Source organism: Papaver somniferum, chromosome 2 (genome assembly GCF_003573695.1).
Source record: "Papaver somniferum cultivar HN1 chromosome 2, ASM357369v1, whole genome shotgun sequence".
Taxonomy (NCBI): domain Eukaryota; kingdom Viridiplantae; phylum Streptophyta; class Magnoliopsida; order Ranunculales; family Papaveraceae; genus Papaver; species Papaver somniferum.
Window position 1 is genome coordinate 83,342,761 of NC_039359.1, and position 17,504 is coordinate 83,360,264.

Here is a 17,504-nt window from a genome sequence, read left to right on the forward strand (position 1 = left end):
AAAACAAGGTGATATTTAGAAAATTATCCATGGAGAATGCGGACCATTAAAGTGACTTATGGCTCTCGTGGATTTTTGACATTTTGGACTAGTTATAGTTCCCAATTAATGTTGCGTTTGAAAAACTACCAGCACATATTATACATGTAAGGACTCACCACCCCTTGTAAATGCTAGAGAGTATATATCAAAAGGAATTGATGGTTATTGCATGTTTAATAGGATCAATGTAGAGCATCCTATACCCCATGGTCTCTCAAAGGTTATCATCCAAGGTTACAGATGGTGCTTAAGGCATGGTTATGCTTACAAACCTACCTTTAACTGCTTGAGGAATATGCAATATTACACGCATCTTCAATTATTCGTTTTAGACCCACAATTGGTCAACCATTCTTTGCATACCAGTTGGTAACTGGATATAAGCCTGACATTTTGTATTCTTACGCATTTTTGGTTGCACTATATATGTGTCATTACGAGTCCACATCGTACTACGATGGGTCACGAATACGATTAAGTAGTTATGTTGGATATTTACTCTTAAAAATTATCCGCTTTTTAAAATCTTCGGTAGGAGATCTCATACCTCTAGATTTGCGAGTTATCACTTTAATGAGACAGTCTTCCCGTCGTTAGGGGGAGATAAAAAAAAGTATTTTCTAAGGGAACGATAGGAATTATCGTGGTATGTTCCCACTGTGTCTCATATTGATTCTTTTACTCCACAAACGTAAATGTGAAGTGACAAAGAATAATCGATTTTCAGAATGTACACTGATGTCGTTAAAGTGATGAGATCACACATACCAGCTGCAAAGATACGTGCAAGGTTACAAATCCTCAATAAGGGATATACACCATAGACTAAGGTGTTGCAACTACACTCAGTGGAAGTGTGGTTGAGGCCGTGGCTCCGTAAAGGAAGTTGGAGAGACCACTTGGTTCAATCAATCCTCACCTAGAAAGTAAGTAGGTGAGTAAGGCACAACTTATCTATATCATCAGAAATCATCCCAAAAGATTGTCTCTGAATATGTCCATGAATCAAACTGGAGGACGCTCCGAAATTTAATGATTTCAGAGAACAATGACATCCCAAGTGGATTATGAGAATTCGCACGAGTCACTGGAAAGATCATGCGAGCATACTGATGATTAATTTCATATACACTTGCTTATGAAAATAGAGCAAGATGAGATCGAACCATGCTCCTTGTTGCTTAATGTCAACGAATAGCATATTGGCCTATACAATCCAGGTAGAACTTGGTTCTTTGACAAATATATAGGTATTTGATGTGGTAGTGCTAACCAACCAAGTGTAAATCCTATTGGACATACATGATTAATTTGTCACAAATTATAATGAGAAGAAAGCAGTCCTAAAGTATAAAGACTCGCCTTATGGCGCGAGGTTTCTCAGAAAGACCTGGAATTGTTCTCTTGTAATGAGTGTTATGGCGTTCCGCTACTTAGTTAGCTTGATAACTTCAAAAGGACTTTAAATGCAGCATGTGTGTGTGGTTATTAAGTATCCTGGAAATAATCAAGAGATAGCATATATTTATAAAGTACTTGATAGCCTTTTGTTTCCCAAATCAAGTGACTCTAAACCACAGAGTGCATTTACAATTAGATATAACGCTCACTTATAGACTGAAGCAATTAGGCGGATGTGGTATACCTGTCTAAGTGACTATTTGATTTGGATGGGAAAGACAAGTAAGTTATTTTCATTACGTATTCAAAAGAAATTTCCTGATTTGAAATTGTAGCTATCTATGTTGATGATACAAACATGATGGGTACTCTTGATGTAATAAGACACCTTAAAAGCTATTTGAAATCTGAATTTGAGATGAAAAATCTGGGGAAAGCTCAACTGAATACTGAGCTTTTGGTATATTATTCCACCAATTTGCATAAGTCTAAAGTTGTCAGAAATTTAACAAAGACATGCATCCTGATAGCACTCCCATGATTAGTCGAGGTTCAAATGTAAGTAAGTGACCATTTCGTCTAAAGGAAGATGGCGAAGATATGTTGGGAGATGAAATTCCCAAATCTAAGTACAATAGACGCATTGTTGTACTTAGTATAATAATGTACTCGATAAAATTTTGCATCCTCACTGAAATTTTTAGCTAGATATAACTCAGCGCCAACGCAAAGTCATTGGAATGGTACAATGAATGTAATCATGTACTTAAAATTAACCATTGACATAAATTTGTTTTATCCCTGCAAAGACTTAAAAAGGAATGATAATGAAAGTGCATTCCAAAAGTTGTTGATTATGAAGGAACAATAATCTCTTCTCCGACGAAAGTAATCATGGGGAGATATGGTAGACTATTTTCTAAGTCATTGTCGATATTTAGTTTCAGAAAGTACATGATTAAAGGAATTGTATGGAACAACTCTGAACGTAATCAGGGGGATATGCCGACATCAGGGGGAGGATCCAAGGATATGATGTTGACATATTTCACTTCGAACTTGTGTTGTACTCTCTTTCCCTTCGATCGAGAACAGTTTTTCCCAAATGGTTTTGTTACTCGAAAAGGTTTTTAGCGAGACAATACTAAAAGCATCAAGTATGTTGAATGTTGAAGACATAAAGATCGCGTTGATATTACTGAAAAATATCTGAATCGAAGAAATGAAACGCGATAGTCTTATAAGCAACGTAACTTCCAGAATCAACAACAAGGCCATATAAACATTCAAGTAACCAAAGTAAAGTGTGATAAACTTCTTCTGACTGCATTAGACCAATATAAATTGTCTGACATCAGGGATATCATCTAATAGTGTGTTGAACTATTTTCCTTCACCGAGGTTGCTTTTTCCCACATGGTTTTTTTACCCGGCAAGGTTTTTAATGAGACAACAACAAACACCGGGATGTAATTTACCATCTAAGGCTATCGTCTTTCCCACGAGGATTTTCTGCCTTAAGAGTTGTGAAGCAGCTAGTCAACTTCAATGGAGCAAAGTGATCATTTGCAGCGGATCACCTTTACTTGCATCTATCACGTTGTACTCTGATAGACGCATTTATGTGTCTAATTTGTCCTCAATGTTCCGTATTGTTAGTACTCGATTTCGTACTTATTATGGTGTTTTGTGTGTTTGTAGGTATTTTTTTTGGAAATAAGTATTGTTGGAAAATTCGGCTCGAAAAGTTGCTCGGAGCACCCCCCGGAGGACAATTGCTATACGGACCCCACTTTTGCTAAGGGGCACCCACGGCTATGTATAGCCCAAATTCATTCTTTGCACCCACTTGTTATTCGACATCCACATATTTGGATAAGGGGAACCTTCTTCTTCTTTTCAAATAGTCAGTTTTGGCGGGAATTCTTTGCAGTCAACTGGAAGATTTCTGGTTCGAGATTTCGGGATGATTCACCGAGACTAAATGGCTGAAATTGCGTGGAATCATTTACTGAGATAATACAGGGCTGGTAACGTGTTTAGTTTCGATAAAAATGGAAGGGAACGTGCAATTACACGGAATGAAAGTCTGGAAGATACTCGGGATTGTGTCGATGCTGTTATGGAAAGTTTGCATGCGTTTTCAGCGTGTTGAATCATTTCTTGATGATCTTGAAGAATTTTTGGAGCGTATAAACACTGGATTATATCATAAGAAGAGAATAAAGGGAAGAAAATATTCCCAAAAATATATTATTTACTGTCTAGCAAAGGGGAGAACTATAGGCAGTTATTGCGTTAGATTTCGAGGCTGTTGGGTTGCTGGGATTCCAGAGAGTGGGTACGGAGAGTTTGGGATAGTTTAAAACACCATGGTGCAAAGAAAAATCGAGTTGCGGAGCTACCATTTCTGCTGCTGCATAGCTGAAGAACACGAAGAACAGACCAACCAAAATAGTCGTTTATCAACAGTGTTAACGACACAAAGGTGTGGGTCTTAGAAGCTACAGTAACAACGACAGTTTCTTTTTATCGTTCTCTGTAACAGTGTTTTGCAACAATTAAAAACGTTGCAAACACCCGATTTTCATCATTTTCTCTCCATTTCATCTTTGTAAACAATTTTTGAAGCAATGTTTTGAGCGTGTTTACACAATGATGAGCTAAACCCATCCTCTGGGGCGAAGGAGGAAGCTATTTCACCAATGAAAAGTGGTAATCTCTAATTTATGAAATTATTATATGATTATTTGCCTTGATAAATAAATTGATAAAATGGTTTTTGTTAAACAATTGTCATTTCAATTGATGGAGCATGCTAGCCTAGGGTTTTGATGTCCCATACTTTCGCTCTACAAAAATCAACTATTGCAATATTAAGAATCAATTTGAATGCATGATTTGCATGATTATAATTAGAGAATATAAATCACTCTAATATTGGTAAATAGTGGATTCCATAGCCCAGTCTTCTCCATATTTTTCATGTCACTTTTATTTAAGTTTGCTATATTTTTAGTCTTAAAATTAAATCTAGAATATTTTGCTTTCACAAGTCTCAACGAACCTATTACTATAACAACTCAATTGAAAATACCATCAATTTTTGGCGCCGTCGACGCAGACTTGTCTTTAGGCTAGAGTTTTTGGGTTTTTGTCTTTTCCTTACAGATTTTGGAATTTTGAGCGAAAGAAAAATTTTCCAAAGTTTTTGGTGAATACTTAAAGATTTGGAGTAAAAGCAAAGCGAAAGGAGCGAAAGAAAAAAGAAGAAAAATTAATTAAAAAAAAGAGAGAGAGAGAGACATTTTATTTTGTTTTTATTCTTTAGAGTTTTTTATTATTTTTTTATTTTTTTATTTTTTTTAGACTTTCCTTTTCTTTTGCACTATATTTTTGGACTGTGGACTTTGGGACTTTATTTTTTTTAAAACCCTACGGAAGGGTAGTTTAGATATAAACTGTTTGTAGAGAAGGACGGCGATTACGATATCGCCTCGTCTCCTCGGGTTCGTACATGACATAGGAGTCGTGGCCCGAGTCAACTTCAGCGGTTCATCCCCTGCATGGAACGGGAGGTAATTTTATCTAAACACCCGCGAATCCCCTGTCAGCGGGTTTACTGTATTCCTTCGTTTGCATATATGCCGAGGAATTGAAAACGGCTGCTTTAATTTCCTAGTAAAGGGCAAGGACTGGCCATACAAGATAAGGGTTCGTATTTCATCACCGTTCTCTTCTTGCCCGCCTTAGGAAAACGAAACTAAACGCGAACCTAAGCCTAAATTTTGACTAGAATGAGACCTATAGGGTAACGAGCTTAATAATAAAGTCATCCGAAAAATATTGGTTACTCTTTTGATTATACTTTGAAGTTTATGATGGTTTCTGTGAGTTGAATACGCCGCCTTGTATCGCCGGTGAGGCCTTGGGTATCAAAGCTCCACGCAGCTTCCCTCATCTCTATTCAACTTATTTTAACTCGGATTGATTCCAGAGAGGTTTGCTCAGATTGTAACGATTTCCTTTTCGAAAGAATAGAAGCTGGTCTAGAAACAATCTAAGTGGAGCCCTCATGCTTTTTGTTTGCTAGAAATGTTTAGGTTTTCTTTGGTGGAGTCAGCCTGCTTTATGTTTGCTTAGAACCTCCCTTCCTTTAGGATTCTTTTATTTGTTTTTATAGTGTAGGCCTGAGGTCACTAGAGAACGGGCTTGGAAAAGAGATAATCTAGGTCGATTGATTAGTGAAAAACCTAGTAGTTGTTCTTGTGGAAGCGGGGAGCTCTAAGACTCTTCTTTTGAGAGCCATGTTTTTGGAAACTTCAGTTTTGAGAATTTGTCTCTTTGTGAAGAAAATACCCCTAATACTTCATCTGTGCCAGCGATGGCAACTTTGAAAGATTACATGTTCCAAACTAGGTCCACCCGAGCCTCGTGCATTAAATTGCCAGCCAATACGGCTAATTTCGAGATAAAACCTAGTATTCTTCAGATGATCCCTATATTCTTAGCGAAAGATGATGAGAACCCTTATTTTCATATTAGGGACTTTGAGGAAATTTGTGGGACAATTAGAATAAAAGACCTTACTGATGAAGTCTTGAAACTTAAGATGTTTCCCTTTTCCTTGAGAGATAAAGTCAAGACTTGGCTGAACAACCTACCATCTGAATCCGTTGAAACATGGCAGGAACTTATAGCTGCTTTCTATATGAAATTCTACCCTAAACATAAAACTGCATCTGTTAGGCAGAAAATTAGTGCTAGTGTGCAACAAGAGGGAGAGTCTCTTTATAGGTTTTTAGAGATATTCAATGATCTCCTATCCCAGTGTCCTCACCATGGATTTGATAAGATGAAACTCGTAGAGATTATTTATGATGGTTTAGACTATTCAACCAAATCCATGGTCGAGTCTATGTGCGCTGGTGAGTTCACTAGTAAAAGTGCTGATGATGCTTTTACCTTCTTAGGAGCTGTCGCTGAAAAATCCCAACAGTGGGAGTCTTGTATTGAACCCCCCAAAAGACTCTGGGTCAATAGAAGTAGTACCAATGTGGTAGATACAAGCTTCAGGTCAGATGCTAAGTTTGCTGCTTTTTTTAGAAGGTTAGAAGCTTTGGAATTGAATCATCCTAAACATAGGTATCTTGTAGAACCTGATGATAGGTTTAGAGCCTCTCAAGTGTCTAGTTGTGGAGTAGACCCAATAACTCGTTTTGGGAAGATCATGTTAGTGAAGAGAAAGCCCATGCTATCTATAACAATGCTAGGTTAGAGAACCGTCAAAAGTTTGACCCATACTCAGAGACTTACAACCTTGGTTGGAGAAACCATCCTAATTTTTCTTGGTCTAAGGGTCATAATTAAGGACAGTCTAGTAATTCTCAGCCTCCCCCAGGTTTTGGTTATGCTAAGAACTCTTCAGGTCAACCCTAGTTTCAGAATGAGAAAAAAATCTCCACCTTAGAAGAAACCCTTACTATGTTAGCAAAGAACCATGAGATGTTATCAAACAACCACTATGGTTTTCAAGAAGAAACCAGGCAGAATTTTAAGAATAATTCCCGGTCTCTTGTTAAATTATAACTTCAAGTCGGCCAAATAGCTAAGTTTCTTAGTGAAAGAGAAGATGGAAGGTTCCCTAGTCAAACTGATCCTAACTCTAAAGGAGAGAAATCGTACAATCATGTGAATTCTATTACAACCCTTAGGAGTGGAAAGAAAGTTGACAATAAGGTTGTCATGCCTGATAGTGAATATGCCGTAGTTCACCCTTCTGAGCCAGAAAATGAGGAGACTGATAGAGTCTCCAAAGAGACCAATGAGGGTCCTGTTGAGCCCGGCTTTGTTCCCAGAGCCCCGTTCCCCCAGCTGCTAGTTCCAACTAAGAGGGAGTCCAACTTTAATGATATATTTGAGGTTTTTAAGCAGGTTACTATAAACCTCCCATTGTTAGATGTGATTAAGCAAGTTCCTGCTTATGCCAAGTTTCTTAAGGACATGTGTACGCGAAAGCGAAAACTTAGTGTCCAGAAGAAAACATTCCTAGCTAGTCATGTGAGTTCTATTATTCGGAATACCACTACTCCTAAGTATAAAGACCCAGGGTCCCCTAATATTTCTTGCACAATAGGTAAATACTGTGTCGAGAAATCTTTGCTTGACTTAGGAGCCAGTGTGAACTTACTCCCATACCATGTGTACCTTAAGCTAGGACTTGGTGAGATGAAACCTACCCAGATGACACTTCAATTAGCTAATAGGTCCGTTAAAATTCCTCGTGGTGTGATCGAGGACGTTCTTATTGAGGTCGACAAGTTCATTTATCTAGTGGATTTTGTTATCCTAGATACTCAACATATCCCTGACCCAGAGAACCAAATACCAGTGATTTTAGGTCGCCCGTTTTTAGCTACATCCAATGCGATCATTAATTTTCGAAATGGTATTATGAATTTTTCTTTTGCTAATATGACTATTGAGATGAACATCTTTAATATTAGTAAGCTACCTTCTGAACTAGATGAGTCAAGCATAGAAGAGGTGAACATGATAGGAACATTAGTCGAGGAGTCATTACCAAACACTTTGTTAGAATATCCATTAGAGAAATGCCTAGCCCACTTTGGGATTGATTTTGATGATAACGATGTGATTAATGAGATGAATGCTTTGTTAGATTCAACCTCTTTGATAGACAGTAGTAATGGCTGGAAACCTAAGTTCGAACCTCTACCCGTTTCTAAGTCTACCCTAGTTCCTTCGTTAGAAAATCCTCCTAAGTTAGACCTTAAACCATTACCAGATACCCTGAAGTATGTGTTTTTAGGCCCATATGAAACTTTACCTGTGATTATAGCATCCGACTTGGATAGTGATCAAGAAAGTAGGCTAGTGACCGTCCTTCAGAATAACAAGGAAGCTTTAGGGTGGAACATAACAGACATTAAGGGTATAAGTCCTACTGATTGTATGCATCATATCTATTTAGAGAGTGACACCAAACCTTCTAGGGAGATGCAACATCGACTGAACCCTAATATGAAAGAAGTAGTTCGAACCGAGGTTCTTAAGCTGTTAGATGCATGCATTATCTACCCCATTTCAGACAGTAAGTGGGTCAGCCCCGTTCAGGTTGTTCCCAAGAAATACGGTATTACTATAGTCCAGAATGATAACAATGAGTTAATCCCAACCTGGGTGACCACGGGTTGGCGTGTCTGTATTGACTATAAGAAATTGAACAAGGTCACCAGGAAAGACCACTTTCCCCTTCCCTTCATCGACCAAATGCTAGAGAGATTAGCCGGACGTAGCCATTATTGCTTTTTAGATGGATACTGCGGTTATAATCAGGTTGTCATAGCCCCAGAAGACCAAGAGAAAACCACTTTTACCTGTCCCTTTCGTACCTTTGCGTATAGACGCATGCCTTTCGGGCTATGTAATGCCCCTGCGACCTTTCAGCGTTGTATGCTGAGCATATTTTCTGACGTGGTAGAACGGTTCTTAGAGGTCTTTATGGATGATTTTTTAGTGTTTGGTTCGTCTTTCGATGAGTGCTTGCATTATTTGTCATTAGTTTTGACTAGGTGTAAGGAAAAGAATTTAGTGCTTAATTGAGAGAAATGTCACTTCATGGTTCGTTCAGGAATTGTTCTAGGGCATATCGTATCTTCGAAGGGTATAGAGGTAGATAGAGCCAAAGTTGACCTTATTAAAACTTTACAGGTCCCAAAAACCATAAGAGATATTAGGTCATTCTTAGGGCATGCAGGTTTTTATCGTCGATTCATTAAGGATTTTAGCTTGATTTCTAGACCTCTTTGCAATTTGCTTGCAAAAGATGTTAAGTTTGTCTTTGATGATGCTTGTTTAGAGACTTTTGAGAATCTTAAGACTTTACTCACTACCGCCCCTATAGTCCAGGCACCCAACTGGAACCTACTCTTTGAGATCATGTATGATGCTTCAGATTATGCTATTGGTGTTGTGCTAGGTCAGCGAGAAAATAAATTACTTCATATGATTTACTATGCTAGCAAAACTCTGAATGATGCCCAGTTTAACTATACCACTACCGAGAAGGAACTGTTAGCCATTGTGTTTGCCTTAGACAAGCTTAGACCCTATCTCTTAGTCTCTAAGATCGTAATATATACTGATCATGCTGCTTTGAAATATCTTTTGTCTAAAAAGGATACGGAACCTAGATTGATTAGGTGGATCCTTTTGTTACAAGAGTTTTCTCCAGACATTAGAGATAAAAAGGGTGCCGAAAATGTAGTAGCATATCACTTGTCTAGGCTAGTTGTTGATTCCCCTGATGATTCCCTTCCTATAAGGGATGGCTTTCCTGATGAACAACTGTTCTTTGTTACCCAATTACCTTGGTATGCAAATATAGTGAACTATCTTGTTACTGGTCGAATGCCTCAACATTGGGGTAAACAAGATCGTTCTAGGTTTTTAGCCGAGGTGAAGCACTTCTTTTGGGATGATCCTTATTTGTTTAAGTATTGTCCAGACCAGATTATTAGGAGATGTATACCTGAGAGTGACCAGTCATGTATTATTTCCTTTTGTCATGATCATGCTTGTGAGGGTCACTTTTAGTACTAAGAATACTACTGCTAAGATATTGCAGTGTGGATTCTATTGACCTTCGTTGTTTAAAGACTCCCGTAGTCACTGTGTTACTTGTGAGCGTTGCCAGAAATAGGAACCATTTCCCGTAGGAACATGATTCCCTTGAACCCTATTTTATTTGTTGAGGTATTTGATGTGTGGGGTATTGACTTTATAGGTCCTTTTCCTAATTCTTTTGGTAACCTTTACATCCTTGTCGCTGTAGACTATGTCTCTAAGTGGACTGAGGCGGTTGCTGTAAAACCAATGACCATAGGGTTGTGATTGAGTTCTTGAAAAATAATATACTTACACGTTTTGGTACACCGCGGGATATAATTAGTGATGGAGAGTCGCACTTTTGTAATGGACCTTTTAGGCTTCTGATAAAGAAATATGATATTACACATAAGGTAGATACCCTGTATCATCCGCAGACTAGTGGTCAGGTAGAGTTTTCCAACAGGGAGATAAAACATATATTAGAGAAAACAGTTAATCCTAATCGTAAAGACTGGTCGTCTAGGCTTACTGATGCCTTATGGGCTTACCGTACTGCGTTTAAGACCCCCATTAGAATGTCGCCTTATCGGCTTGTATATGGCAAGGCATGTCATTTACCTGTTGAGTTAGAACATAGAGCTTATTGGGATGTTAAGTAGCTAAATTTTTCACTTGACAAGGCAGGAGCCCATAAGAAACTCCAGCTCAATGAGTTGGAAGAGATTCATATAGATGCTTACGAAAATGCGAAGGAGTATAAGAACAAAATGAAACTTGTGCATGATAGAAATATTTTAAGGAAGTCATTTTCTCCAGGTCAAAAAGTTCTTCTGTATGATACCCGCTTGCATCTTTTCCCTAGGAAGTTACGTTCTCGGTGGACGGGTCCTTTTATTGTTCGCATTGTCTTTCCTCATGCAGCTGTTGAGATCGAGACACCGGATGGTAGTAGTTCTTCGAAGGTTAACAGTCAGAGATTGAAACCCTTTTTAGAGACATTTCCTACATGAGATGTTGAGGAGGTCCATCTGGAGGACCTTGTTTACCCTTGATTGACCATCAAGGCGATTGTATGTTGTATATTAGTTTTTGATTTCTCTCTTCACCCAGGTACTATCTTTCTGACTTCTCTCTTTACTGATTCCTCATGTTAATTTACTTTTTGGCATTGCTCTTTCATTAGAAACATTGAGGATAATGTTAGATTTAAGTTTGGGGGTGGGGAAGAAACTTTTTGTTGGCTTTTAGTTGCAATAAATAAACTCCAAATCCTAGAAATTTATGCTTATTAAGGTTGGCACTAACCAATCTAAGTGTATGGGAACATCTTGGTTGGAGGAGTTGAAGAACCAATCTGATTAGATGGAAACATCTAAAGAGTCTATTCATAAAAGCACAGAGCTCGGGTGTTAGAATTAAAAAAAACATGGTAGTTTCGCCATATCTCGTTGAATCCTAATCCCTTATGTTTTTATTTCTTAAGTGATTTGGTGGGGCACACGATTCAAGTTGTTACCATTTCTAGGTGAAATAGAGTGATTGAGATAAATAAATAAAAATTGAGACCAAACCATCAGACCAACCGGAATAAATTCAATGAAGTCGACCACTGGTGCCCTTGTATATTCTAGTTGTGTTGAACTAGAGTTAGGTTTATCGACCACTGGTCCCCTTGTATATGCCGGTTGTGTTGATATTAGTCAGACCGGTATCTCAGTCCATTAGGATAGGTTCATCTTGGCATAGGCCTTCAGACAGATATGGGAAACACCGTTCACTTTAAACCATCGTTTTTCTCTACATCCATCTTCTTAATCTTTCCATGTGATTGGTTGACTCCGGTTATGATGTACAGAAACTATCTAAGTAGAGCTCTGTCACTTATATATGAATTTTAGTATGCTTGAGTGCAAACTCGTGTACAACAATTGGAATTTCGCATCAGGGTACTTCCTCCTATAGTCAATGTTTGTATGCCAACCAAGGAGATTCTTTAGTTCCTTCCAAGCATCTGCGTAGATAGCTAGGGTCTGGAGTAAAGGTTTTGTGGGTACACCTCTGGTAAACCCTCCGGAGACAACACTCCGCCGCTAGGGCCACCTAGCGGTTTAACGGTTTTCTGCACGTGCTAAGTGTAGTCATTTTATTTTCTAGATTAGATTTGCTCGAGGACTAGCAAATAATAAGTTTGGAGGTATTTGATAGACACACTTATGTGTCTAATTTTTCCTCAATGTTCCGTATTGTTAGTACTTGATTTCGTACTTATTATAGTGTTTTGTGTATTTGTAGGTATTTTTTTGGAAATAAATATTGTTGGAAAATTCAGCTCGAAAAATTGCTCGGAACACCCCGGAAGACAATTGCTATACGGACCCCACTTTTGCTAAGGGGCACCCACGACTATGTATAGACCAAATTCATTCTTAGCACCCACTGGTTATTCGGCATCCACATATTTGGATAAGGGGCACCTTCTTCTTCTTTTCAAATAGTCAGTTTTGGCGGGAATTCTTTGCAGTCAACTGAAAGATTTCTGGTTCGAGATTTGGGGATGATTCACCTAGACTAAATGGATGGAATTACATGGAATCATTGACTGAGATGATACAGGGTTGGTAACGTGTTTAGTTTCGATAAAAATGGAAGGGAACGTGCAATTACATAGAATGAAAGTCTGGAAGATACTCGGGATTGTATCGATTATGTTATGGAAAGTTTGCATGCGTTTTCAGCGTGTTAAATCATTTCTTTATGATCTGGAAGAATTTTTGGAGCGTGTAAACACTGGATTATAGCGTAAGAAGAGAAGAAAGGGAAGAAAATATTCCCAAGAATATATTATTTACTGTCTAGCAAAGGGGAGAATTATATGCAGTTATTGCGTTAGATTTCGAGGCTGTTGGGTTATAAATAGTTGCTGGGATATCAGAGAGTGGGTACAGAGAGTTTGGGAGAGTTTAGAACACCACAGTGCAAAGAAAAATCGAGTTGCAGAGCTACCATTTCTGCTGCTGCAAAGCTGAAGAACACGAAGAACAGATCAACCAAGACAGTCATTTATCAACAGTGTTAACGACAGAGGCGTGGGTCTTAGAAGCTACAGTAACAACGCCAGTTTCTTTTTATCGTTCTCTGTAACAGTGTTTTTGAACAATTAAAAACGTTGCAAACACCCGATTTTCATCATTTTCTCTCCATTTCATCTTTGTAAACAACTTTTGAAGGAATGAACAAATATTTTGAGCGTGTTTACACAATGATGAGCTAAACCCATCCTCTGGGGAGAAGGAGGAAGCTATTTAACCAATGAAAAGTGGTAATCTCTAATTTATGCAATTATTATATGATTATTTGCCTTGATATATAAATTGATAAAACGTTTTTTTTTTAACAATTGTCATTTCAATTGATGGAGCATGCTAGCCTAGGGTTTTGACATCCCATACTTTAGATCTACAATTGTTATTTCTAAAAAATCAACTATTGCAATATTAAGAATCAATTTGAATGCATGATTTGCATGATTATAATTAGAGAATATAAATCACTTTGATATTGGTAAATAGTGGATTCCATAGCCCCAGTCTTCTCCATATTTTTCATATCACTTTTATTTTAGTTTGCTATATTTTTAATCTTAAAATTAAATCTAGAATCTTTTTCTTTCACAAGTCTCAACGAACCTATTACTATAACAACTCAATTGAAAATACAATCATACTATTTTCCCTTCGTCAAGGTTTTATCCCACTAGGTTTTTGTTAGAGTATTGCTCGGTTGAACTCGCATGCGTTGCTATCTCAAGCATGTTTGTCAATGTTAGTGATCAAAACTATAAGTCTTGACTTCTAGTCTACTATAGCTAAGTCTCGGACTAGGATAGAAAGTGTAGTTGAGCTCAAGGACTTCATGGCGATTCATCATACAAGAAGAAGAACTACACAAGGAAGCGGTGGAACTTCTCGACAAAAAGGTATGTGAAGACTTGAACTTATCTGTCACTCGAAAGTCTAACTACTCTATCCCCTACTTCTTGAGACAAAAAGTCGTATGCTATATATAGTTTAGATTATACACATTTGGGATTTCGAGCCGAGTATACGTCGCCTATCTATATCTCGAAATATGTGTTGGTAAGCGTTTCGCTTCGACCATGTTTATCTTTACCTAGTGACGAAAGTCATGATATGTTTGAATCACTTTGAAAATTGCTTTGACGAGAAGTGGCGTAACAACTATATAACGTCCTATAAGAATGTTTCAATGGTTGGAATGAGAGTTTAGATTATATAACCAATGATGGACATAAGTATTGTTGTGGAAACACATATGCGCATAAGTCCTATTCCTTGAACCAAAGTTTGTGAGCTTTGTTGATCAAAGATAAACCAGAAGAATGGATTGTTGCCAAGTATGCGAACTGACGAACTTCTCATCCCGAGAAATTCTAATGGAGTTTACAAACTTGTTACGTGAGTACCAATCCGCGAACCCAGTCCGCAAACCGGCGGAAAGTCTTTACCGAGATTTTCTACTGGAGTTTGTAAACTCTTCCCTTAAGTCCGCGAACCTAGTGTGCGAACTTAAGAAGGTTATATATCTGAAGATGATTTCTGAACTTAAACTTATAAAGACTAAGGAATGCAAATTGCAAACCATGGCTATAAATTTCATGAACCGATTCAAGTGAATCAAATCATCTTTGCTTCAATTGTTTCTTGTGTAGTACATAAGATTTCCTTGCAATTGAACAACTCTCTAACTAGTTCATTTGAGTCACTTGAACTAGTTATGGTGAAGAAGAATATGGTTGGTATGAAATGCTTATATGGCTAACCTTTTGGTTAACTATTGTTGAACCAACAATGTACACGTTTGGGTACGGTTAACAAACCTAGAAACGTACATTTCATTTGTGTATAACAAGCTAAGTTTTCGATCTAACGGTTGAGAAATATTAGCTTGAATCTAAATCAGGTTTTCATCTAACAGTGGATATTGTTTGCTTTGTGACCAAGGAGAAACCCTAATTTGAAAGACTATATAAGGGGACATCTAGCAACTCTGCAAAACTAATCCCCACACCTCACGTGTGATACTAGTTTGCGTGCTAGAGTCGTTTCTCCTTTAACCTTTGGTTTTCTTATTCTAAAACCAGGTTAACGACTTAAAGACTTCATTGGGATCGTGAAGACAGACCGATACTACTTTTATCGTAGTTGTGTGATCTGATCATGCATCTTATATCGTACGAGTACAATCAGATTGATTGGCTTGAGATTAATATCTCCGATAGGAAAGATATAAAAAGTAGTCACAAACATCTTCGTCTCATTGTTTGTGATTCCGCAACATCTTGTTTGGCTACCATACGATTAAGATTGTTGTGAGGTGATTGATTTATCTAGGTTGTTCTTCCGGAATATAAGACTGAATTATCAATTGGTTCCTGTTCACCTTGATTATTATCAAAAGAAGGAATAAAAACTTTAGGGTTTTTCTGCGGGAGACAGATTGATCATTTGATAGACTTGTCGGTGTGAGACAGATTTGTTTATTGTTAAAACCTGCGATTTTGGGTCGTAACAACTCTTAGTTGTGGGTGAGATCATCTAAGGGAATCAAGTGCGCAGTATCCTGCTGGGATCAGAGGTGTAGGGAGTACAAATGTACCTTGGATCAGTGGGAGACTGATTGGGGTTCAAATACAGTCCAGCCCGAAGTTAGCTTGGAGTAGGCTAGTGTCTGTAGCGGCTTAATACAGTATGTGTTCAATCTGGACTAGGTACCGGGGTTTTTCTGCATTTGCGGTTTCCTCGTTAACAAAATTTCTGGTGTCTGTGTTATTTCAGTTTCCGCATTATATTGTTTTATCTTTATAATTGAAATAATACAGGTTGTGCGTTAGATCTGAGACATTGGACACAATTGCGAAAGCTGAAATGGAGCTCACCAGAATTGCAAACAATTCTACTGAGTTTGTTGATCTTCAGAATCTTGATCAACTCATTGATGAATTTAAAAAGTTTATTGATCGAGAAGTGTACTCTATAACATTATTGAGTCATTCTCTAAGGATATTGAAAACTTCTTCAAGAGAATAATCCACAGCGTGAAAAAATTTGTGATCTTGAAAAGGTTATCAAAGAAGGATCAATTAGAGAAAAATTTTTGATTAAGACGCATTCATCTGATCTTGACGGATTTCGTGTTGTAAAAGAGAAGCTAGAAGCATCACTTTCACTAGCCCATGAACAGTGTATGACCTTGGAAAAGGAAAACTCTGTCTTAATGAAAAATTCTTCTGTTCCAACTGTTCCTCTTGACATACAATACATGAAGAAATATCCTCCAAAAGAAGATTGTCTCGAGTAAAGTGTATATAACTTAAGATCTTCTCACAAGGCTGTAAAGTTAAAACAGATGTCGTCTGTTGTGTCTTCTCCACGAACCTGTAATTTTTGTGGAAAAGGGAATCATTATGCTGTCCGTTGTTTTTCCAGGAATAAACAAATTTCTATACTTCGTAATTTGCTTCTTTCCACTATCAATGGGGTAAATAGTCAGTCGACTACTGCAGTGAATCTCATGCTCACAAGAAACCAGAAATCTTATAAAAATGATCTCTTTCCTAGGAATCATTAGAGGACTTATGTGCATTCTAGTGGTATAAAGTCTTATGTTGTCGATGAAAGCATGACCTGTGCTTATAAGAACATCTCTGGTGAATCTAAGTCTAGAGTTTGGAAACCCATCTCGGAAAATCCTCTTGAACCAATACCTAGAGGTCCTAGACTCGGTAATCATAAAGCTCTTTCTCTTGAGCTTTCAGGAAGATCTATGAGAAATTTCCCTAAAAATGGAAACTGCCATGGGAAGACAAGAAATGCTGAGATCAGATATCCTGGTGAAAATCACAACCACTCTCTCAAAACCTATGGTGAGACTATGTCTCCCTCTGCTACCTCATAGCAGAAAGTTCCGTTCTTGTATCTAACTTGAGAGATACAAGGATGATGTTTGAGAGATGCTCAAGTAATTAGCTGATTTTCATTAATTTGTATGTTTGATATCTTATGATGTGAGTTTTTAGTATTTCTTTCTTTCTTCACCGTGACCTTTCTTTTTAGGGCTGGAAATTTTTTGAAAGCGACACAGTATGCAGTTTTCCTGGTTGGGTCCTTTTTCGTTTTGGTGTATGGCTTAGTCCACGAACGTCCATATCTCTTCAAGGAACTCTAGGTTTTCTAACCAAGATGTACACTTGAACATATATATATATTTCATATATGCGTTCATTAAACTTCAAGAAAGGAACTCAATGGAAATTGTTTCCAAAGAAGAAGTTAACCCTACTGTAGAGGATGATCTCAAAGGAAGTGATCCTGCTCAAGAGTTTATTCTGAAAAAGATGCTTGAAAGGA